The 25,032-nt window shown below is 40.6% G+C and overlaps 1 protein-coding gene and 2 long non-coding RNA genes across 11 annotated transcripts in view; 2 read left to right on the top strand and 1 right to left on the bottom strand.

Moving 5' to 3' along the window:
- Window positions 1-8,496, top strand: part of LOC145545364 (uncharacterized) — a 109,387-nt gene extending 100,891 nt beyond the window's left edge. Inside the window, exon 3 of the long non-coding RNA XR_014082024.1 lies at window positions 6,952-8,496. This is a non-coding gene — a long non-coding RNA (uncharacterized LOC145545364). The remainder of the gene's footprint in view (window positions 1-6,951) is intronic.
- Window positions 8,497-16,776: 8,280 nt separating this feature from the next.
- Window positions 16,777-20,311, bottom strand: LOC145544990 (uncharacterized). The gene is made up of 3 exons (XR_014081780.1): window positions 20,193-20,311; window positions 17,720-18,216; window positions 16,777-16,930 (listed from the first exon to the last, which is right to left on the bottom strand). It is a non-coding gene; the product is annotated as an uncharacterized LOC145544990 (long non-coding RNA).
- A 94-nt stretch (window positions 20,312-20,405) lies between these two features.
- Window positions 20,406-25,032, top strand: part of RAB3IP (RAB3A interacting protein) — a 50,197-nt gene continuing 45,570 nt past the window's right edge. For 7 of the 9 annotated variants that reach the window (XM_081589722.1, XM_081589721.1, XM_081589714.1 and 4 more), the window contains exon 1: window positions 20,859-21,033. The gene's annotated coding sequence lies outside the window, so the exon portion shown is untranslated. Of the gene's footprint in view, window positions 20,454-20,858; window positions 21,146-25,032 lie in introns of those variants that run through there. The other 2 variants (XM_081589719.1, XM_081589716.1) reach the window with 2 other exon arrangements.

The following is a 25,032-nucleotide window of genomic DNA, read 5'->3' as shown; positions in this document are numbered from 1 at the left end:
GGCAAGAATAATGGAGTGGGTTGCCATGCCCTCCTCCAGGGGATCTTTCCAACCCAGGAATCTTATGTGTCCTGCATTGGTAGGCAGGCTCTTTACCACTAGCGGCACCTGGGAAGCCCCCATACTAGTGGTAACTCTCCATATTTTCAGCCCTTGGCAGCCACTCAGGAAGAAAATTCCTTTATGTAACAGTCTGGCATTTCATGGAGAAGGCAATGGCAACCCACTCCGGTACTCTTGCCTGGAAAATCCCATGGACATAGGAGCCTGGTAGGCTGCAGTCCATGGGGTCGCTAAGAGTCGGACACGACTGAGCGACTTCTCTTTCACGTTTCACTTTCATGCATTGGAGAAGGAAATGGCAACCCACTCCAATGTTATTGCCTGGAGAATCCCAGGGATGGGGGAGCCTGGTGGGTTGCCGTCTATGGGGTCGCACAGAGTCGGACACGACTGAAGCGATTTAGCAGCAGCAGCAGCAGCTGGCATTTCAAGTGATGACTTGATGTCAATAGCATTCAGTGTATAGGAAGCAAGAGCTATGCAGGCCCAAGGTTTCATTGAACTCCAGCCATCTCAGGGAGCTCAGTGAAGGCAATGGTTGTGGTCAAGGTGCAATAGAGGTGTTGAGGTTATCTTCAAAAAAAAGAGACAGTAAAGGAAATCTGGGAAGGTGCACAAAGATTGAATCTAATACATTTGTTTTACAAAATGGAAATGTTGCCAAAACAGAAAATTTGCAAAGTTAGAATCATATACACATTGTTCTGATACTTGTTTTTTGTTAAAAAAAAATAGCCATTTTCCCTTTCAGGATTTTGAGTTCAAACTCATTCTTTTTTTTTTTTTTAATAAATTTATTTATTTTAGTTGGGGGCTAATTACTTCACAATATTGTAGTAGTTTTTGCCATACATTGACATGGATCAGCCATGGGTTTACATGTGTTCCCCATCCTGAACCCCCCTCCCACCTCCCTCCCCATCCCATCCCTCTGGGTCATCCCATTGCCCCAGCCCTGAGCATTTGTCTCATGCATCGAACCTGGAATGGTGTTCTGTTTCACATATGATAATATACATGTTTCAATGCTATTCTCCCAGAACGTCCCACCCTCACCTTCTCCCTCAGAGTCCATAAGACTGTTCTATGCATCTGTGTCTCTTATTCTGTCTCGCATATAGGGTTATCGTTACCATCTTTCAAATTCCATATATATGCATTAGTATACTGTATTGGTGTTTTTCTTTCTGGCTTACCTCACTCAAACTCATTCTTTTAAGCAGATGCCTAAGATCCAGAGAGTGGATATGTCATGATTGATTTTGCCATTTCCTCATTTCCTTTGGATGGACATTCAAGCTGTCCCCAGTTTTCCACATTACAGTAATTTCCCTTAAGGAACATGTACAATCTTTCTGGAGGACAAGTCTAAAGTGTTAAAAATAATTTTAAAAGAAAGATCTTATTTAAAATCAGCCTCCACACTTGTCTGGAGCTTTACTGATCTGATCCTTGTTGCTGCATTACTTATGTTCCATTGCATTTTGCACAGGGTTATGCTGTCCTGGGCTTATGTCCCTGACTGAAATCTGCTGGCTTTTCAAACAGAGGTCTGCAACACTGATAAGGCACAATTCTCTCCAGGAGGCTCCTTGCCCTGAGTGGAGATCACTTTCCATTTTTGCATATGCCCAAAGCCTTTCCATTTGAGTTACCTTGTCAGTGAATAAGTGTCTTGAATAAATACAAAAATGAAATTCTATGTATTCTGACTTTGCCCAGCCTGGGTTTCCCTACCTCTGTTATTTAGGCAGATATAACTAGTCAGGCAATGGCCTAGGGGTGAGAACTTGAGGAGGACACTGTGCATTTCCTGACACTGGTTGGGAGTGGAGGTGGGGGGGGTTGAAGTGTTCATTAATAAGAAAAGCATCACCTCATGGGAAATTTTACATATCTTACATCAAAAACTACCTCTGTTTTAGAGGAAAACTCTTTTACCTTATGGTTGGTTGTTTTTTTTTTTCTTAATCTTGTTAATGCTTTGACATCTTGACAGGTTTGAAGGTAATGACCCCTATAGGAAGCAGCAGGGACTCCATCTGCTTTTCCTCTTTCTTGGGCAGCCTGTCCCCCTCCCTTTCCAGCCACTGCTATAGCCTCTGATCACTCTTCCCCCACTTTCCCTAAAATGGTTAACTATGGCATTTCTGAAATCTGCAATTTTCTTGACTTAATAGATCCATTTTAAGAGTCAACTAACCCCATTAAAGCCTATTTATTGTATTACAGAATACAAAATATTCTTCCTTCTTCAGCTCTTTGGATTTCTTTCTCAGGAAATCTTAATAACAGACCTGCTGTAGAATAAAAATCAAAATATGCATGAAACTATGTAAAATACTGATCAGACCAAAAGGAAAGGCAAAATTATTATTTTAAAATATTTATTATCTTTTTAATTGATGTATAGTTATTTACAATATGATATTAGTTTCTGGTATACAGCATACTGATTCAGTATTTTTATAGATTATAGTCTATCAAAAGTTGTTACACAGTAATGGTTATAATTCCCTGTGTTGTACAATATATCTTTGTAGTTTATCTATTTTATTCATAGTAGTTTGTTTCTCTTAATCCCATACCCCTAATGTGCTTCTCCTCCCTTCCATCTCCCCACTGGTAACCACTAGTTTGCTTTCTATATTTGTGAGTCTGTTTCTGTTTTGTCAAATACATTTGTCTGTATTATTTTAATTTTTTTAGATTCTACATGTAAGTGATATCACTTTCTCTATCTGACTTATTTCACTAAGCATAATGTTCTGTAGGTTCATCCACATTGCTACAAATGCCAGAATTTCATTCTTTTTTATGGCTACTACTCCATTATATATGTGTAACATGCCTTCTTTATCCATTCATCTGTTGATGGACACTTGGGTTGATTCCATACCTTGGCTATTGTCAAATAGTGCTGCAATGAACACTGAAGTGTTCCATCTTTTCAAATTAGTGTTTTCATTTCTTTTTTCCAGATATACACTCAGGAGTAGAGTTGTTGGATCATATGGTAGTTCTAGCTTTTTTTGTTTTTTTCTTAATATTTATTTATTTGGCTGCATCAAGTGTTAGTGGTGGCATGCAGGATCTTTTTGTTGTGGCACATGGGCTTCTTTCTACTTGTGGTGTGCAAATTCAGTAGTTGCAATACATGGGCTTGATTTTCCTGTGTCATGTGGAATCTTAGTCCCCCAACCAGGGATCAAACGTGCTTTCCCTCTATTGGAAGGTGGACCACCAGGGAAGTCCCTACTTTTAGTTTTTTGAGGAACATCCATCCTATTTTCCAATAGTGGTTGCACTAATTTACATTCCTACCAACAGTGTACAAGGGTTCCCTTATCTTCATATCCTAGCCAGTATTTGTTATTTGTAAACTTTTTGATGATAGCCATTCTTACAGGTGTGAACCAATGTCTCATTGTTGTTTTAATTTGTATTTCTCTAACAGTTGGTGATGTTGAATATATGTCCACATGTCTGTTAGCCTCTGTATGTCTTCTTTGGAATATGTCTGTTCAAGTCTTTTGCCCATTTTTTGATGGGCTTTTTTTTTTTTATTGTATAAACAGTTGTATGAACTGTTTACATATTAGTATTTTGGATATTAACCCCTTGTTGGTCATATCATTTGCAAATATTTTCTCCCATTTAGTAGGTTGTCTTTTCATTTTGTTGATGGTTTCCACTGATGCACAAAAGCTTTCAATTTTAATTAGGTCCCATTTGTTTATTTTTGCTTTTATTTTAATTTTTTTTTTTTGTCTTAGGAGATGGATCCAAAAGAATATTGTTATCATTTATGTCAAAGAGTGTTCTGTCTGTTTTCTTCTGAGAGTTTTATGGTTTTGGGTCTCACATTTAGGTCTTTAATCCATTTTTAGTTTATTTTTGTATATTGTGTGAGGAAATGTTATTTTTAAATTTTTTATTTATTTAATTTATTTTTAGCTGTACTGGGTCTTTGCTGCTTTGCATGGGTTTAATCTAGTTGTGGTGAGTAGGGGCTACTCTTTGTTGTGCTGCATGGGCTTCTCATTGTGGTGGATTCTCTTGCTGTACAGCACAGGCTCTAGGCACACAGGCTTCAGTAGTTGCAGTAGAGCTTGTGGCTTGCAAGCTCTAGAGTGTGGCCTCAGTAGTTGTGGTGCATGGGCTTAGTTGCTCTGCAGCATCTTCCTGGACCAGAGATCGAACTCATGTCCTCTGCATTGGCAAGCAGACTCTTATCAACTGCACTACCAGGGAAGTCCCCCAAATGTTGTAATCTCATTCTTTTACATGTAGGTGTCCAGTTTTCCCAGCAGTACTTATTGAAGAGACTGACTTTTTTTCCAGTGTATATTCTTGCTCTCTTTACTATTGATATATTAATTCAACTTAGCAAATGGATTTATTTCTGGGCTCTATTTTGTGCCATTCATCTATGTGTCTGTTTTTGTGCCAGTACCATTCTGTTAGGATTACTGTGGCTTTGCAGTAGTCTGAAGTCAGGAAGGGTGATGATACCTTCAGCTTTGTTCACTTTTTTCTCAAGATTTCTTTGGCAATTCAGGGTCTTTTGTGGTTCCATATAAACTTTAGGATTATTTGTTCCAGTTCTGTGACCAAAGTCATGGGTATTTTGATAAAGACTGCATTAAATCTATAAATTACTTTGGGTAGTATGGCTATTTTAATGATATTAATTCTTTGAATCCAAGAGCATGGAATAGCTTTCCACTCCTTTGTATCCTCTTCAGTTTCCTTCGTCAGGTTTTTTAGTTTTCAGGATATAGTTCTTACACCTCCTTGGTTAAGTTTATTCCTAAGTATTTTATTCTTTTGGATGTAATATTAAATGGAATTTTTTTGCTTTCTCTTTCTGATAGTTCATTTTTAGTGCATACAAAACAACAGATTTCTGTATACTAATATTGTATCCTGCAACTTTAATGAATTCATTTGTTAGTTCTAATAGTTATTTGGTGGAGACTAGAATTTTCTATCAGAGGAAGCAATGGCAACCCACTCCAGTACTCTTGCCTGGCAAATCCCATGGATGGAGGAGCCTGGTGGGCTGCAGTCCATGGGGTTGCTAAGAGTCGAACACGACTGAGCAACTTCACTTTCACTTTTCACTCTCATGCATTGGAGAAGGAAATGGCAACCCACTCCAGTGTTCTTGCCTGGAAAATCCCAGGGACGGGGGAGCCTGGTGGGCTGCCGTCTATGGGGTCGCACAGAGTCAGACATGACTGAAGCGACTTAGCAGCAGCAGCAGCAGAATTTTCTATGTATAGTATTGTGTTATCTGCATACAGGGACAGTTTTACTTAATTTGTTAAAATACCCCTAGATTATTCCTCAGGGCAAGACCAAAGATCATCCCCTGCAGATAATTAAGAACTATGTACAGACCTTTACAGGGCCCCAGTGGCTCAGCAGGTAAAGAATTCATTTGCAATGCAGGAGCCACAGGAGACATGGGTTTGATCCCTGGGTCGGGAAGATCCCCTAGAGGGAGAAATGGCAACCCACTCCAGTATTCTTGCCTGAAAAACCCCATGAACAGAGGAGCCTGGCAGGCTATAGTCCAAAGAGTTGCAAAGAGTTGGACATGCCTGAAGACACACTCCACCCACCACAAAACTTTACAGAACAGAGGACAACACTTTAGCTGAAACGGGCCTGCTGACCAGCGAAGGATGCTCTGAGTGGACTCAGCAAAGAAAAGAAAGTCAGGCTGAGAAGGGAAGGTGTCTATTTGAATCAAACTTCAACTGCCATCAGAGCAAGTCCTGTGATGGTCACAGATTGGAGGCTCTGTTTTTGGAAGGTTCAAGTACAGCACCGGAGTTCCACGTGTCTTTATGGCTACATCCTAGGCTGAAGTGGTATTAGGTCAATGTCTCTCAAATTCCTGGCCAGCCATACTCTGGCAGCAAAGAGTTCCAAACTGAGGATCAAGTTCCTCTGGAAGTCATTCCTATTGGTGGCGAAGCAGGAGATGCCCTGAAGATAATCTCCCACATTGTCTGGAATTCCAGGAGATTCATTTGTTGAGCCCTAGTGGTCACGCTGACCCCAGTGGAAGCCATAGCAGTTTCATTTCTCATTCTGTTTATTGAGTCTTCTTTCATTTCTTCTTGGTAAGCCTGGCTAAAGGTTTATCAATTTTATCTTTAAAAAAAAACACAGCTCTTAGTTTCATGGGTCTTTTCTATTGTTTTTTAGGTCTCTATTTTATTTATTTCCTCTCTGATGTTTATGATTTCCTTCCTTCTTCAGGCTTCGGGCCTTGTTTATTCTCCTTTTTCTCATTCCTTCCTGTGGTAGGTTAAGTTGCTTATTTGAGGTTTTTCTTATTTCTTGAGGAAGGTGTGTATTGCTATAAATCTCCCTCTTAGAACTACTTTTACTGCATTCCATAGGCTTTGGAAAGTTGTGTCTATTTTCATTTTTTGCAAGGTATGTTTTTATTCCTCTTTGATTTCTTTTATCGACCAACTGCAGAATGTTGTTTGGCTCACATGTCTTTGTACTTTCCTCATTTTTCTTTCTGCAGTTGATTTAGTTTTATATTGTGAAAAAATGCCTGATATAATTTCTATCCTTTTAAATTTGTTGTGACTTATTTTGTGGCCTACTATGTGACGTATCCTGGAGAACATTCCAGGAGCACTGCTTAAATAAATGCGTATTCTGCTTGTTTTAGATGTAATGTCCTGTAGATATCTACTAAGTTCAACTGGTCTATTGTGTCATTTAATACCACTGTTGCCTTATTGTCTGGATGATCTATCCATTGGTGTAAGTGGGGAGTTAAATTCCCCTACTAGCATTGTATAATTATCAACTTCTCCCTTTATGTCTATTAATGTTTACTTTATATATTTAAAGGAATTTTCCAGGCCAGAATACTGGAGTGGGTAGCCGTTCCCTTTTCCAGGGGATCTTCCCACAGCAGGGATTGAATCAAGGTCACATCGCAGGAAGATTCTTCACCAGCTGAGGCACCAGGGAAGCTCCTGTATTTGGTGCACATGTGTTAATAAGTGTAATATTTTCTTCTTGTGTTGATGTCTTTATCATTATATAATGGCCTTCTTTGTCTTTTGATATAGCTTTTGTTTTAAAGTCTATTTTGTGTGATATGAGTATTGTTACCCTGCTTTCTTTTCCCATCCTTTCACTTTCAGTCTGTAGGTGTCTTTATCTCTGAAAGGAGTATCCTGTAGGCAGCATATAAATGGGTCCTGTTTTTTTTTTAAATCCAATCAGCCATTCTGTCTTTTGATGGGACCAATTAGTCCATTGACATTTAAAATAATTATTGATAGTTATGTACCTATTTGCCACTTTATTACTTGTTTTCTAGTTGCTTTTGTAGTTATTCTCTGTTTATTTCTTCTCTTTGTTTTTTCTGTTGTGAATTGATGATTTTCTTTTGCAATATGCTTGAGTAATTTTATTTTTGGTTTTTGTGCATCTGTTGTAGGCTCTCACCACAAGTCCTCTATAATTCTTTAGAATAATGATGTTCATATTTTATGGGTAATGAGGAATTCATATGAGTATGGCCTGAATTCTCTCCTGATGGTATTCAAAATTGTCAATTTTTAAGGCTAATATAAAAAGAATCTTTCAAAATTATCAACTGTTAATAAAAATGTGCATATAGCCTATTAAAACTAGGGATGACTCACTTTCGGCTAGGCTTACTCAAAGCCACATAATTATAATATGCTGGGAATTTCAAGACCCCAAGAGATAGACTAATTAAGAACTGTATTGTTCATTTACTCTTTATAAAATATCATGCTAAGCAATATTTAGATATTTCCCACACTGCTTCCTCAAGGTCAGATTCTACAATTATCTGAATCATCTGGGCCTTGAGCTAGCATTGCTGGCTCAAGCAGTTGGTGACAGATGCCCATTCCCTGCAGCCAAAAGTGTCTGCCTGTCTGGCAAGATATATCTCACATGGGAATGATGTCAGAGTATTTCCAGTCCTGAAAAATATTTACCTAAAGCAAAACTCGTTGATTAATTTTGATTATGTCAGTGACAATGTCATTATGTATGCAACTGAACAATTCTTGAGATGTCAGACAGTATTTAATTAGTGTATCCTGAATTTCTACTCCATATTTGTGTTACTGATAGTTGTTATCAGCCTAGGTTTCAGCAGTTTCATTAAAAGGAGCCAGGTGGACAGAAATTTAGGACAATTTTGTGACTCATACGCCACTTCTCAAATTATAATTGTGTCTTTTTTGATAGCACAGTTTCCTTTTGGGTCTGTGAAATTAAATCTCTTTTATAACCAAGTACATAGATAGGAGAGATACTTGGTAATTCAAACAACATCTTGAGGTTTGCACACCAAAAGCAGAAAGTTAAAGTATGGTTCATATTCATTAAAATATGTGTTTTCTGAAACTTGGACTTTAATTCTACCAAAATAGTACAGCAACTCCTCAAATCTATAATTCCATTAAGCTCAGAGAAGTTGCCATGAGCTCAGTTTGCGTGGCTGCTTAGAGCCTGAGATCTTCACTTCCTGAAACAAAAGCCCTTCCTTTCCCTTGTGGTTTCAAGCTCAGTATATTCAGATGTTTCATCAGACTAGAAAAAAAGAAAGCACAGACAAGAAAGCACAATCTCTTGGGCCCCTGCACGTTGAGCAAGTTGGGCCTCTGAGAGTCCTTTCATTCCCGAAAGTCCTTGATCTCAAAACATCTATTTAACAGGTTCCCATAACCTAGCCTTCTGACTTCATTAGAATAAGACCAGACTGCATACACTGCTTTGTCTTTGTCCAATCTGGTGATGGTTAAGAACATAAGCACAAAAAATGTTGACGACCACAATAACTTCCATTCTTACACCAGGAAAAGAATCTTTCTTATACAGCTCAGGTCACAGATTCGCCTGACGAATGATGCAAGGAGCATCAGACTTCTCCTCTGTTGTGAATTAGAATTGGAGCATCCCTACTCCCTCTTTGTGAAAAAGTTGGCTTAAAGCTCAACGTTCAGAAAACTAAGATCATGGCATCTGGTCCCATCACTTCATGGGAAATAGATGGGGAAACAGTGGAAACAGTGTCAGACTTTACTTTTTTGGGCTCCAGAATCACTGCTGATGGTGACTGCAGCCATGAAATTAAAAGACGCTTACTCCTTGGAAGGAAGGTTATGGCCAACCTAGATAGCATGTTTAAAAGCAGAGACATTACTTTGCCAACAAAAGTCCGTCTAGTCAAGGCTACGGTTTTTCCAGTGGTCATGTATGGATGTGAGAGTTGGACGGTGAAGAAAGCTGAGCGCCGCAGAATTGATGCTTTTGAACTGTGGTGTTGGAGAAGACTCTTGAGAGTCCCTTGGACTGCAAGGAGATCCAATCAATCCATCCTAAAGGAGATCAATCCTGGGTGTTCATTGGAAGGACGGATGTTGAAGCTGAAGCTCCAATACTTTGGCCACCTCATGGGAAGGGTTGACTCATTGGAAAAGACCCTAATGCTGGGTAGGATTGGGGGCAGGAGGAGAAGGGGACGACAGAGGATGAGATGGTTGGATGGCATCACCGACTCGATGAACATGGGTTTGGGTAGACTCTGGGAGTTGGTGATGGACAGAGAGGCCTGGCGTGCTGCAATTCATGGAGTCGCAGAGAGTCGGACACGACTGAGCGACTGAACTGAACTGAACTCCCTCTTTCACTACAGGTACCCTACCTATAAAAAAAGATCCATATTTATATCAAACTTCTCAAATTCCTTACTGGCAGAGATAGCCTTTGAAAATGTCTCTGTTGTCATCAGGGTCACGTAGGTCATTTACTTTAGAGCATTTCAGTCCATATATTGGGCACATGGACTGTGCATTCTAAATGTAAAATAAAATAAATATTTTTACATTGTTGTTTAAGTGTGTGTGTGTGTTGCAGTGGTTTTCAAACTTTTTTTTAATACATCTGGAAGTTCAATATGTAAAAGAAATAAAAGAGAAGCCAGCTATACTAAAAGGGAGTGAGACACAAAATTCTCAGGACTGTTGAAAGCCCATTTTGATGCATATCCAATTTTTCTGACTAGTCCATGGGTAAGAGAAGAAATATTTTTATTCACATATATTTATACCTTTATATAAAATGTATAAATACATATGTATATATGTATGCATATAACCTACCTCATTAACTATGTTACTTAGGTCTTCTCTATCCTTACTCATTTTGCTATTTTTTATGACATGATTAGTCAAGGTTTCTGTTGATTTCTTCTTGAATTTCTGTAGTTCTTGCTTTATGAATTTGAATCTGGTAATGTTTACTTTATTTCTTTTTTCTTTCATCTTCTATTGGTTGTTTTATTGCTGTATTGTCAGGATTTTAAAAATACACTCTCTTCTATGACCATAATTCTCACAATTTGCTTTAGACTTAATTCTACAGATAAATGGATTCAAGGATCACTGCCAGCTTTTAAATTTTTTTCTAAATTCATGGTTGGCTAAAGTTCATTCTCTACTAATGTCCTATAAAAGGGCCAATGAAAACCATATTGCTTGCATTTTAAAATATCTTGTCTATTACATTTGTACTTGAATACGTTTCTCTGGTATTGAATTCTTGGATATAAAATCCTTTGATTCAGATTTTGCTTTTCCCCCCAATATTTATGTAAGCTTTCTTTTCTGTCTCAATATCTATATTATTTTCTTGGTTTTCTTTCTTATTTATGCATATATTGAATTTCTTCAGTCTCTCTTGCATCTACATAATTTTCTCTCTAATCTTTTTAAACAGTTCATTTATTTCTATTTCATTTTACCTGATTTTCTCAATCTGGTATTCCATGACACTTTAAAAATATTTTATTTCTGTTGTTTTCCTTAATAAGTGTTTATTCTCCTTTGTGCTATTTCCAAGCCTGCCTTCATTTTTGAGATAGTTTACTTTTGTTTCCTCCTACTTCTTTCAATTAATATTTGAATTCTTTTTGTGATTTTGCTTTATTTTCAAAAGTTTCAAGTGAAGAGAGGAAAGTTGAGTTAATCATACTTGTTAACATAGTTGACACATACAAGGCCAGTCTTATTTACTTCTTCCTTTTTGTTCATATTCCTATCCCCAGTAGGCAATCATTCACACAAACCTATGTTAAATGTATATCAGTTAGTTGTTTTTGTTAAATGTGCATTGTTTATATGTATACACTTCTTAATGAACATACATGGTAATGATCACATATCTTTTTCTTTTTTTCACTTAGCATCAAGTTTTTAAGATCCATCCATGTTGCTTTGTTCTAACCAGTTAGATATAATCTGTTGCTTAGATCTAACTAGTTGCTTCCAATGTGGCATACATCTGCATGCTATGCATTTACTAGTTTTTACTTATTCACTCTCCTGGTGATCATTACCAGAGTGCTTCCAACTCCCCACCACCACAAATAACCCTGCTGTCTTAACCCATTCAGGTCACTATAACAAGATTCCATACACTGGGTAGCTTATAAACAACAGAAGTTCATTTCAAAGATCCTCTTCCAAGTTGCACCCTTAGCTTTTTAAATTTATAGCTATACATTTCCTTCTAGTCAAAGCTATGGTTGTTCCAGTAGTTATGTATGTATGTGAGAGTTGGATCATAAAGAAGGCTGAACGCTGAAGAACTGACGCTTTTGAACTGTGGTGTTGGAGAAAACTCTGGAGAGTCCCTTGGACTGCAAGGAGATCAAACCAGTCAATCCTAAAGGAAATGAGTCCTGAATATTCATTGGAAGGACTGATGCTGAAGCTGAAACTCCAATACTTTGGCCACCTGATGCGAAGAACTGACTCATTGGAAAAAACCTTTCCCTGATGCTGGGAAAGGTTGAAGGCAGGAGGAGAAGGGGATGGCAGAGGATGAGATGGTTGGATGGCATCACCGATTCAATGGACATGAGTTTGAGCAAGCTCCAGGAGTTGGTGATGGACAGGGAAGCCTGGCGTGTCACCGTCCACGGGGTCACAAAGAGTCAGACACGAATGAGTGACTGAACCGAACTGATAAATTTGGTTAAAATTTTCTTTTGCTTAATGGCAACATTTTTTTAATTTTTAAAACTTTATTTTATCTTGAAGTATAGCCAATTAACAATGTGATAGTTTCAGGTGGACAGCAGACTCCGAGATATATATACATGTATCCATTCTCCCCCAAACTCCCCTCCTATCCAGAATGCCACATAACATTGAGCAGAGTTCCATGTGTCTTTGTTGGTTATCCATTTAAAATACAACAGTGTGTACATGTCCATCCCAAAGTCCCTAAATATCCATTACACCCATTGTTTACCACTGACAACCATAAATTCATTCTCTGTGAGTCTATTTTTGTTTTGTAAATAAATTCATTTGTATCATTTCTTTTTAGATTCCACATATAAGGGATGTCATACAATATTTCTCCTTCTCTGTCTGACTTATTTCACTCAATATGACAATCTCTATGTCCATCCATTAATGGCAACATTTCTTTTAATGAGAATTTTAATTTGCTATTATGTCCTATTCCTTTCTCTTTTTTTTTATAGCATCTTTGCATGCTGGTTCCTTTTTGATTGGCTACTCATTTCTGAAAGAAAAGTTTTCCAACATATGCAACTTACAAAAGGTTTATGCTGAGGAGAGCCCCCACTCAACCATGTTCCAGCCCAATAGGAATTCTCATGACACAAAGGTTATGTGGATGGGTTCCTTCAGCTTACTTCTAAGAGGAACTGGTGGTTGCAGGTCTGCTCACATTTCAGAATCTATCTTTTCCATCTTGCCTCAGAAACAGAGTGCTTCCTGCATATATGGCATGTCTGAATTGTTCCTCTTCCAACTGTGCCTTTACTTACTTCTCTTTCACAATAAATCAGGATGAGGGGAGGCATTGCTGCCAATACACATCCTTTATTCTCTTATTTCAAATGAAAGAGTCTTGGTTTTTTCCCTAAGTTAATAGTCCAAGTGTATTTTGTTGATTATTGTGATCCACACAGTCAAAGGCTTTGGCATAGTCAATAAAGCAGAAATAGATGTTTTTCTGGAACTCTCTTGCTTTTTCGATGATCCAGCGGATATTGGCAATTTGATCTCTGGTTCCTCTGCCTTTTCTAAAACCAGCTTGAACATCTGGAAGTTCACGGTTCACGTATTGCTGAAGCCTGGCTTGGAGAATTTTGAGCATTACTTTACTCGCATGTGAGATGAGTGCAATTGTGCGGCAGTTTCAGCATTCTTCAGCATTGCCTTTTTTTGGGATTGGAACGAAAACTGACCTTTTCCGGTCCTTGTGGCCACTGCTGAGTTTTCCAAATTTGCTGGCATATCGAGTGCAGCACTTTCACAGCATCACCTTTGAGGATTTGAAATAGCTCAACTGGAATTCCATCACCTCCACTAGCTTTGTTCGTAGTGATGCTTTCTAAGGCCTTTGACTGTGTGGATCACAATAAACTGTGGAAAATTCTGAAAGAGATGGGAATACCAGACCATCTGACCTGTCTCTTGAGAAACCTGTATGCAGGTCAGGAAGCAACAGTTAGAACTGGACATGGAACAACAGACTGGCTCCAAATAGGAAAAGGAGTACGTCAAGGTTGTATGTTGTCACCCTGCTTATTTAACTTATATGCAGAATATATCATGAGAAACGCTGGGCTGGAAGAAACACAAGCTGGAATCAAGATTGCCGGGAGAAATATCAATAACCTCAGATATACGGATGACACCATCCTTATGGCAGAAAGTGAAGAAGCACTAAGGAGCCTCTTGATGAAAGTGAAAGAGGAGAGTGAAAAAGTTGGCTTAAATCTCAACATCCAGAAAACTAAGATCATGGTCATCTGGTCCCATCACTTCATGGGAAATAGATGGGGAAACAGTGGAAACAGTGTCAGACTTTATTTTTTTGGGCTCCAAAATCACTGCTGATGGTGATTGCAGCCATGAAATTAAAAGACGCTTACTCCTTGGAAGGAAGGTTATGGCCAACCTAGATAGCATGTTTAAAAGCAGAGACATTACTTTGCCAACAAAAGTCCGTCTAGTTAAGGCTATGATTTTTCCAGTGGTCATGTATGGATGTGAGAGTTGGACGGTGAAGAAAGCTGAGCGCCGCAGAATTGATGCTTTTGAACTGTGGTGTTGGAGAAGACTCTTGAGAGTCCCTTGGACTGCAAGGAGATCCAATCAATCCATCCTAAAGGAGATCAATCCTGGGTGTTCATTGGAAGGATGGATGTTGAAGCTGAAACTCAATACTTTGGCCACATCATGTGAAGAGTTGACTCATTGGAAAAGACCCTAATGCTGGGTAGGATTGGGGGCGGGAGGAGAAGGGGACAACAGAGGATGAGATGGTTGGATGGCATCACCAACTCGATGGACATGGGTTTGGGTAGACTCCGGGAGTTGGTGATGGACAGAGAGGCCTGGCGTGCTGCAATTCATGGGGTCGCAAAGAGTCAGACACGACTCAGCAACTGAACTGAACTGATTTTGTTGATGTTTTCTGAGGTCTGTAGCCATCTGACATTTTTTTATCAGTCTTCCTGCCCTTCATTGTACCTCCACATATATTGTAGTTCAAGGTTTCAGGCATCTCCTTTTTCAGTGGAAATGGGTTTTGCATTCTTGTGTGTCATTATCTTTGCTACAGGATAATTTCTTAGAGTAGAAGGAGTAGTAGAAGATGCTATATTTACTCTTCCATTTTAATTCTGGAAATTTCTCCATAGCACATTTTAAAAGTCACTGTTTTATGTATATATTATATTATCTCAACTAGATTGTAGGGCCTTTTTGGTAGACTTTTACTTTCCTCATAGCCTTCACTGTTGATTCTTAAAGTTTAGTATTGTAAGAATTGCTTTCAGTGTTTGTTAAAAACTTTAGCAGTTAGTCTCAGTCCTCGAAGATTCTAAGTCATCAAGCCTGGGCTAAACAAACACCTCAGGTGATTCTGATGCTGGTGGTTCAATAATCACACCTTGTAGATGGCTGCTCAATACTATTAGCTGACTGGTTTATACAGGCATGAGTATTTACATGAGAACTCTTGATATGTGTAATAGAAAAGATATTGTTTTTATAAATAAGACTGGCTGAGATAACATATGTAGCAACAGAGAAGAACTGAGGAGGAATAGTTTTCTTGGAGAATGGAGAAACATTTTTATTTCTACCTCAAAAATACTCTGTGACCCATTCAATTGAGTGGTATTTAGCACACTAATGATATGCAGTAAATATTGATGACTGGAAACACCAAAATAGGGCCTAGTTTAATAGACAGATAGCCTCAGACCCCCCAAAACTGACTCAAGGAATACAGGTTATTTACAATTTATGTGACCACCACGCAAGAACTCCACTAGGGTCAACTTAACCATGTGGTGAATTATTTGTTATTTTGTGGACGTGTTAGATACAGTGTATGTGACTTCTCTTCCTTCCCCTCCAGTATTCTTTGTGGCAGACTGCTAGTTCTCCATTTTTCCTGGGGAGATGACTTTCATTGTAAAGACTACACTTTCCAGCCTTCCTTTACAGCCATGTTTGGCCATGTGACCAAGTTCTTATGAAGTAACGAGTCCTTTACTTTTCTTCATAGCGCGCCTCATTACTTAACATGCTGTTATATATTTATTCCTGTACTGACTGTTTCCTCCACTAGAATGTAAGCAATAAAGGCCAGGTCACTGTCTTATTCTTATTGTCATATTCGCAACATCTAAATCAGAATTTGGCATGTAAGGGACACTCAGTAAATAAGGGAATGAATGCTTAAAGAATTATTACAAAGACACAGGGATTATTAATATTATAGGACATATGGCTTTCCAGAATTCCTATAATGAAGATGACTAAAGGATAAAGGATAGTTTATTCTGCTTTGGGTTACCAGTTGAGCTTGACTAATAACTCTCCCTATGTATACTTATTTTCAAATTCATATTGTCAAAGAGAAGGATATTGACTGGGTTTGTTTCACTCAACAAAATGCTGTTGAAAGTCGACCTTCCTCGTATCTAGTCAAAACACACAGGGCTGATTTTGGCTCAGGCAACTACACAGGTCCAGTGTTAATGCGCATCCCAGCATGGTTGGTTTCTCTTAATTGTATAATGGCATGAGTCACAGCAACCTTGTGCAGAAAGACCATCTACCCTCACAAGAATGTGGTGAATATTGTCAGCACTCCCAGGCTTTCAAGTTGAATATTATCCTTTCAAAACAGTTGCTTCATAGGAAGTTGTTAGTAATACATGTGTTTCAAATGTGTTTGAAAGCATTTTTTAGATGTCTTGTTTTGAAGTGTCAGAATGATACAATGACTAGCAGACTAGTATTCCGAAAATATATAGACTAGTATTCCAAAGACCTGGGTTCAAGACCAGCATATATTAGCTCTATGACTTTGCGTAAATCCCATCTTTCTGAGTCTCAGTTTCCTAGACTGTGAAAACAGGTGAGGAGGTGAGATGAATTAATATTCTCCTCCCGCTCCCATGTTTTATGACGCTAAATACTTTCAGAGCTTTCATAGCATTGTGAACATTCCCAGCTATATCGAACATCCTCTCTTTGAATGTAGATTTGGTTTTTTGGAACAGATAAAATTTATTAGAGCCAGTTCTTTTAGTACTATGTATGACAAAGGTAGTTGGTACTCTTTTTAAGGCTTGGAATTATCATGCTTGCCTTTATTTCTGTATATTCATTTGCAAGTGGCAGAAAACACAATACAAATTGTCTTAAGCAAAGAGAAAATTACTGGCTCATATAACTGAAAAGTTCAGGGTCTCCAGCTTCAGTCACAGCTTGGCCTAGGAAGTGAAATAATGTCATCAGAACCCACTCTTGCTTTTCTCATCTCTCAGTTCTGCCTTCTGCCCATCAGTTCCATTCTCAAGCATGTTCTATATTGGGTGGCAAGATCACTGCCAGTAGCCCCAGGCTTACATTTAATGGTCTCAGCAATCCTCAGAGAGAGATTCACTTTTCCCAAAAATTTCCCAAAAGTCTCAGAATTGACTTTTTATCAGCCCTGCTTGAGTCATTTGCTTATCATGAGCTAATCACAGAGATCAGGAAGATTCTCTGACTGGTGAAGCCTGGGTCACATACTCACCCCGGAAGTGGGGGCAGGGAATTCAATTTTATGTGGGTCACTAGGACTGAACTTGGTGGAAGGGTACTTTCCCAAACAAAATCATGGTGCTGATCTCAAATAGGTAGAGTGATTCTGAACTTTAGAGAAGGAGGAGGAGAGGGGGAGGGTGAGAGAGAGAGAGAGGACATCTGCTCAATTTTTGCATTTGACAAACTCATTCTTTGAAATTCATCCTTTCCCATTTTTACTGCAGTATAGGCACTTACTATCTCATAATAGCTTCTGTCTGTTTTCCTTGCCTCTCGTCACCTCCCCCAACCTCACCAAGTACATTCCAGGCATTGCCACCACAGTACTCTTCCTAAAGCACTGGCTAGATCATTTCACTCTCTAGCTCAACATCTTTCAGAAATTCTCTTCTGACTACTGAACCAAATTCTATATTCCTCAGTCTGGCATTTAAGATCTCCCACAACTGGATCCTACATATTTCCAGGCTTACCTATCTACCTGCAGTTGTCCCAGGTACAGTGTTCATCACATCATGTTTTCCTTACGATGCCTTTGCTCTATTTATATGTTCCCCCGACACCATTTCTCTCATCCTAAGTCTGATATGGAATGATGAATCAGATATTGCTAATTGTCTCCAATATCTGTTCTCCTGTTTTCTTTAGTATTAGAACCATTGATTTCTAGCTGGGCACATGCCCACTCAATAGAAACTGTATGTTTCAACATCACTTATAGTTGAGTGCTGACCAGTAAGGTGTAAGTACAGTGATGTACACAACTTCCGCAAGTGTTTTTAAGAAGAGGGGTGTTCTTTTTAGCCTCTGTTGCTTTTCCACTGCTTGGAATAAGGAGGTGATGGCTGGAGCTTGAGCAGCCTAGTTGATGGTAGAAGCTGAACCTTCAGGATTGTGAAGCCATGTGATAGAAGAAGCCTGTGTCCATGTTGATCAGAGAGCCACCATATCAAATCTGCACTGTGTAAACCTACATGAGAGGAATGCATTTTATTTTGCTTAAGTTTGTTATTTTGAATTTTTTCTCTGTATTTATTCTTTTTTTAATTTATGAGTTTTTAACTGCAACAGAAAGTAGTCTATCATTTCCTTGTCTAGCAAAATATTTACTTGTGGGCCAGTGCTTGTATCACATAAAAATTTGCTTTCACAACTCATGTATAATACAGTCATCGCTAATGTATCTCTTATGGAATCAATTATGGACAACTCTGTATTTCACATCCTTTTTCTGATGTTGGAATAGGCAACTGAAAAAATCAGAGAGCTGAGAGAAAGGGCTGAGAAAAGTCTAAAAGGACTTAGACTCTAAACTGTATGATCCCCTACAAAAGAGTCATTTTAACATGTTACCTACTTATAAGGAAATGTTTTGAGAACTGGCTTTGGGTCCAGTTTATTTCACAGTTACACAAATTGCCATCCATTAAACAAATATTTATTTATTGCTTCTCTATACCAGGTACATAAATAATCTGCAGTAAGAGGGAAGGGAAAGAGAGATGAGACACAATGAGGGGACCTCCTAGCTTCTCCACAGCAGTTCATTCCCAGGTTTCAGACTATTCCCAAGGCTTCTTTCACCCCTACCCATGGATTCTGAGAGCAATCTTTATATCCTTAAAGTAATTCCTCCCATTCTGCTTATACTTTGAATGGATTTCTGTTATTGGCCACCAGAAAAATTTATTAAATAACACATTTTCATGGAAAGACTACTTTCTGTTACAGTTCTTTATTTCACTTGGTTATTATTGATATATTTGTTTTCTTCACTATGTTTGAGTTCTTGGATGATGGAGATTGTGTGTAATGGTTTCTCTCTTCCCAAGTCTAGTAGTAGGTACACAGATTGAACACAATAAACGTTTGATAAATGAATGACATGGTGTAAGGGAGAGCAGTGGATTCGAGAATAGATCTCCCTCATGAGGGAGATCATGTCTAGTCCCAGTAAATAAGAGATGGGGTATATTTAAGAATTGTTTCTGAATTAGAATAGGTAAGACTTGATATATTGGAGATGGAGTATAAAAGAGTAAATAATGACTTTCTAGGTTTCTGTTTTTATTATAGGTGGATGATAACAGTAATAATGTTATTAATAGATAATATTCATTACACACCCTTCTAGCTCAGTTCATAAAGAATCTGCCTGCAATGCAGGAGACCCTGGTTCAATCCCTGGGTCGGGAAGATCCCCTGGAGAAGGAAATGGCAACCCACTCCAGTATTCTTGCCTGGAAAATCCCATGGACAGAGGAGCCTGGCAGGCTACAGTCCATGGAGTCTCAAGAGTCTGACACGACTTAGCTACTTAGACAATACACAATATTCATTAGGCACTGTGTCATGAAGTACATTAAGTATTTTACATATATTAAGCTATTTAATTTCTTAACGACTTATTGAGGTGTGTAGTCTTATTATCGGAGAAGGCAATGGCACCCCACTCCAGTACCCTCGCCTGGAAAATCCCATGGATGGAGGAGCCTGGTAGGCTACAGTCCGTGGGGTCGCTAAGAGTCGGACATGACTGAGTGACTTCACTTTCACTTTTCCCATTCATGCACTGGAGAGGGAAATGGCAACCCACTCCAATATTTTTGCCTGGAGAATCCCAGGGACGGCGGAGCCTGGTGGGCTGCCGTCTATGGGGTCGCACAGAGTCGGATACGACTGAAGCGACTTAGCAGCAGCAGCAGCAGCAGTCTTATTATCCCCATTTACTGGGGCTGTTAGAGATCAACTAGCTCAAGGTCACTGACAACAGCTAGTAGGTGCCAACCTCAAAGCCAGGAATCCTGATTCCTATAGCTGTACACATAACCTACTCTTCTTTATTGCCGCTAATAGATGGCATCAATACACAGAATGGGGGTCCTCCTCAATATACATATTGCATAAACTGCCTGTATTTCTCTGACTAAACACAGAGATGCATACTTGATGTGACTGCCTCTTTTTGATCAGATTTTCGGAAACATGGTTTGTAGTTTCATGTGTCCTCTCTGGAGGACCTAAAGTGGGTGGAAGTTTGGTAAAACAGTTGACACGAAAGATGAGAGAAGGTAGGTACAGACACGACATTCTCGAATGCTCTAACAGTTGCTGGAATGCTAGGATCTAGGTTCTATCAGACTCCCCTTCCTCCTATCCATGCCCCCAGAGACTCACGCACGCGCACACACAAACACACGCTATAAGGTACACATGCGTGCCGAGTCTCAGATTGTATATAGTGGTCCTCAACTCATATCGAAGGTTCATCTTCCGACTCCTGGAGAGCCCAACAAACTCGAAGTGAACCGGAGACCGTCTGTCAAGCCCAGGGCAATAAGGCTCAGCGCCAGTTCGCCCTGGTTCCCAAGGAAACCACCCGCGAAGGAACCTGGGGCCCGCGCCCAACACCTGCGAAAGCCCCGCCTGGCGCCAGGGGGCGCGGGAGCGCGTCGGCCCCTCCGGCCCCACGCCCGCCCCGCCCCGACCCGCCCCGACCCGCCCCGACCCGCCCCGACCCGACCCGCCCCGCCCCCTCCCCGCCCCCTCCCTGCCCCAACCCCGCCTTCCCTCCGCGGGGCCGTAAGGCTCCAGGCTCCCGGCCCAGCTCCCGGCGCAGGCGCAGTCGTGCGCTCCCTCGGCGGCTCCTCCAGCCGTGCACTCGCCGCGGTAGAGTGTAGCGGCGTCGGCCGGCCGTCCTCCTCCGCCTCTGAGTGCTTCGGCGTGCGCTTTGTGCGGCTCTGCGAGCGCCCCTGAGCGCGGGCCGCGGCGGTGGTAGGTTAGTCAGGTGAGCACGGCGGCGGGAGGGAGAGGCCCGGGACGCGGAACGCCGGCCCCCTCAGTGCCCGCGTACCAGCCTCCAGCGAGCCGGCCTGGAGGGGCGGCCGCGGCAGGTGCAGGTGAGGGCGCGGCGCGCGGGGACCCGGCCCGGCTGTCCCGGCCCGGGCGAGCGCGCTCCCCCGCCTGGGCTCGCGGACTCTGGCGGAGGCGGTGGCGGAGGCTCGGCGCCTTGGGGGCATGTGGGCGCCCCTTGGGGCCGCTGGTGGGCGTCGGGCGGCGGCGGCTCCTCCCCCGTCCCTCGGGCGCGTTACTCATTAACTGCGCGGTCCAGAGCGCCCGAGGTGTGGAGCCAGACCCAGGTTACCTGTCGGCGGGGCGCGCGCGGCCGGAGCTGAGGGCCCGGGCTTGCGGAGCGCGTTGTAAAGAGACTTCGCGAACAAGTCTGGAGGCCGGCGCCGTGCGGGAGATGGACCGAGGGTCTTAGGAGACGGCGAGCCGGACACGGCGCCAAGGCGTAGAGGTCACCCTTGGGAGGTTTCGGCGAAACCTGGTGGTCAAGAACCGGCGCCTTAGGAGACAGCTCAGTTCAACCTGACTTTTGTTTCGGGGAGTTGAGGCGAGCTGTTCAGTCATAATTGTAATTACACTATCCTTCCAGTGTGGATAGCTTGCTCCGATCGCCCAGGGAAAAGAGAGTTTAATGGACTCGGAAGTGATGGTGTTAGATGAAATCTGCAGCACGTGAAGAGTTGCCAGTTGTTATGGGATTAAAAAAAAAAAAAGTCTGTAATGGCCAAAGGGTAAAGTCTTGAAAATTAAGGGCACTCAGGTAATGATGATTCCGAAGGTGCAGACAGTTTAGTTTCGCGGAAATGTAGCAAATTCCGAGGCTACCTGTTTCCCACTTCTGTTTCCCCCTCCAGCTTCATTTCGGTGTCGAGAAAGAGGCTTCCTTGTAAGCTTTTGCCGTGAAATGATTACATAATTGCAGCCGAGGCCAGTAAGAGGATTAGAACAAAACTGTTGTATTGTAAATCTGTTGCAAGACCCGGTTTCTGTTCATTATCCTTATTTTGTTGTTCATGCCATTTTAAGGGGAAAAAATGGTGAATGACATATCAAGGAGAAAGGAGGCAGAGTGGAGAAAACAGTCAGAATAGATTTGTAACCAGCCAGAGTAAATATTTGATACTGTTGAAAGATTTCACCACTTTGATGGGGCCGGGCCTTGTTGTGTTAACGCTTGCTGTTTTATTTACTAGTGTGGTGCGTTTTGATAGGACTTTTCATGTTTGGACAGATACGTACTCCAAATATGGTTTGTGTGATAGAATCCTACCCTTGTGAAATATGTAGAAATAAACTTAGCGGTTATATAATGTTACTACAATAGTATATTTCTTACTATTCGAAAAAAAAAACCCTTTTCTTTTTTTTTTCTATTTCCACTATTTCGAGAACCAAAGGGCATATATAGACTGCAACTCTTTTGGTATATTTGGCAAACAACTCATCGATGGTATTGAATACTGCTAACTTTTCACCAGGATGAATATTTGATGTTCAGCTGCTTTGTGAATTTTCTAATTAGTGGAGTTTCTAATTAGATCCAGTTGTAGGTTTTGAATTGGTGTAGTTAATGCTTTCTTTAATATTATTTTCCTCTAATTTTCACTAAACCCTCAACTTCTACAGCACACATAGACACTCTGTGTGTGTGTGTCTGTCTGTGTGTGTGTGTGTTGGCTGTGCAGTGCAGCCTGTTGAACTTCCCTGACCTGGGATGAACCCGTGCCCCCTGCTGTGGAAGTGTGGAATTGTAACCACTGGACCACCAGAGAGGTCCACTGCAAATAGTTTTTAAGATTGAAAGATTCTTAGAAATCTACGTCATCATCTTGGTTTTTGATATGGCAAAACAAGAACTTGCAGGTTACAGTGGTTTTACACGTATTATGGTAATTAGTATACCCTCCCCCCTCCCTTTCTGAGCAGGACACACTGAACCGATTTTAATAAAAAATTATCTTTTTTAAGTTTTGGCTTGGTCAGTTAAACCATGCATATGACCTTGAGTAAATCATTTAACCTCTGAGCTTATTTTCTCCATTTGTAAATGGGGGTAGTGTTAGGTTGAACGGTTTGGGGTTTGCCAGTATTCAGCTGTTTTTAATATGGCTCGATCTAATATGAGCTTCATAATGATGGGATGAGAATTAGACGAGATACGCCATGTAGGGGGTGGAGGACGGGAACAGATACAACTCAACAGTGTGCCGTGCACTGTGCTTGTTGCTTCAAGTACCTTGACTCTCTAGTCCTTGGGACATTCCTGGTGTATAGGTGGTGTTATTGCATTTTACATATCATGAAATTGAGGGTCAGAGAGGTGAATAACTTGCCTCTAGTTACTTAGTTGTCTGTAGTCCTATAGCTGACTAATGGCAGAGCCAGGATTAAACACTGAATGTGACTGCCCCAAATGGAAATCCTACCAGCCTTGCTCTTTCTGTTCCTGAACTACACCTTCTGTAAAAGAGCTTTGTGACTAAGAAGACTGGTTAAAAAATAAACAGGTTTTCTGATGATGTGATACGAGCACTGCTGCTACTACTACAGAGTCTAGCCCTTAGGGTGTATCAGGTTCTGGTCTAAGCATTATGCCAACTCATTTACTCTCGCATTGACCTAGGAGTTAGGTAATACTTTATCCATTTAATAGTTGAGAAGATTGAGGCGCTGAGAGGTTACGGAGCTTGCTTAAGGTCACAAAGCTAATTAATGAGGGGACTAGATTAGGAGTTGGGCAGTTTTTCTTTGATGTCCATGCTCTTAACCAGTCTACTACTTCTTCCTGTGTAGATATAATGCTGAAGAATTGGTTTTAATTTAGCTTGTATGAGATACTTAATATTGGTGTAATAAGTAATTATTAGTGTATCACCAGAGATTTTTAAATCAGACATTCATTGAGTATCTCCTCTGCAAGTCACAGTGGGGGTTAAAGGAAAGACTTTATAAGAAGTCTGGAAGGTAGACCATGTAATCATTGCCATATCTATTTGTAAGTTTATCAAAATTTAGAAGTTACCTTCACATACATATGGTGTTGTAATTTTAATGAGTGTCAGGTAAGACAAAGTGCTTAAGTAGTTGGAGAGTAGGGAAGAAAGAAGGACTAGCAGTTGGTAGTGATACTTGTGTGTTGAGGGAAAGCTTTGAGGGTAATCTGAGGGAGTACACCCTTTCACACCAAACCTTTGCCCTGTAGAGTGCGAGACAAGATGTAGTTCAATGAAGGGTGGTAAATTGGTTACTAAATTACTTAAATACATCTAATATCCTAAAAAGAAAATGTCTGAAGAAATTTAAAGACTCCTTTCTAGCTCTCCCTGATAGCTCAGTTGGTAAAGAATCTGCCTGCAGTGCAGCAGACTCTGTTTTGATCCCTGGGTTGGGAAGATCCCCTGGAGAAGGGAAAGGCTACCCACTCCAGTATTCTGGCCTGGAAAACTCCATGGACGGTATGGTCCATGGGGTTGCAAAGAGTTGGACACAACTGAGTGACTTTCACTTCACTTCTAGCTCTTAATAGTTTCTCTTTTTCTGTCCTGATGTCCTTACCTTTGCCACATAGTACTTATTTGTTTTTTTTTTTTTTTAATATTTCCAAAGCATGGAGCACATGCCTATATTTTGGTATCATTTTGATATTAACATTGTAAATGTTTGTTGACAGTGAGGTATCTTCTAGTGAACACATGCTTTGAGGGCAGAGCTTTAATGCATCTTACCCCACCGTATAGCTTTAGTATTGGGCCTGGAACCTAGTAGATACTGTGCTGTTTGGTGATGGATGGTTAGCGAAAAAAATGTTAAAATGTGTTGAAATTGGTCTAGCAGTAGAAATGAAAGTGAGTGTTCAGAGTAGGGATTGAAGGGACTAAGGGAAGGAGAGGTTACTTTCAAGAGGTAGCATTACTTTGCTATCTCTGTGTTTCCCTTC

The sequence above is a fragment of the Giraffa tippelskirchi genome, chromosome 4 (assembly GCF_054371585.1).
Source record: "Giraffa tippelskirchi isolate mGirTip1 chromosome 4, T2T-mGirTip1v1.2.pri, whole genome shotgun sequence".
NCBI classification, from domain to species: Eukaryota; Metazoa; Chordata; class Mammalia; order Artiodactyla; family Giraffidae; genus Giraffa; species Giraffa tippelskirchi.
Note: the sequence above shows the minus strand (reverse complement) of the source record. Positions and strands in the feature narration are given on the sequence as shown.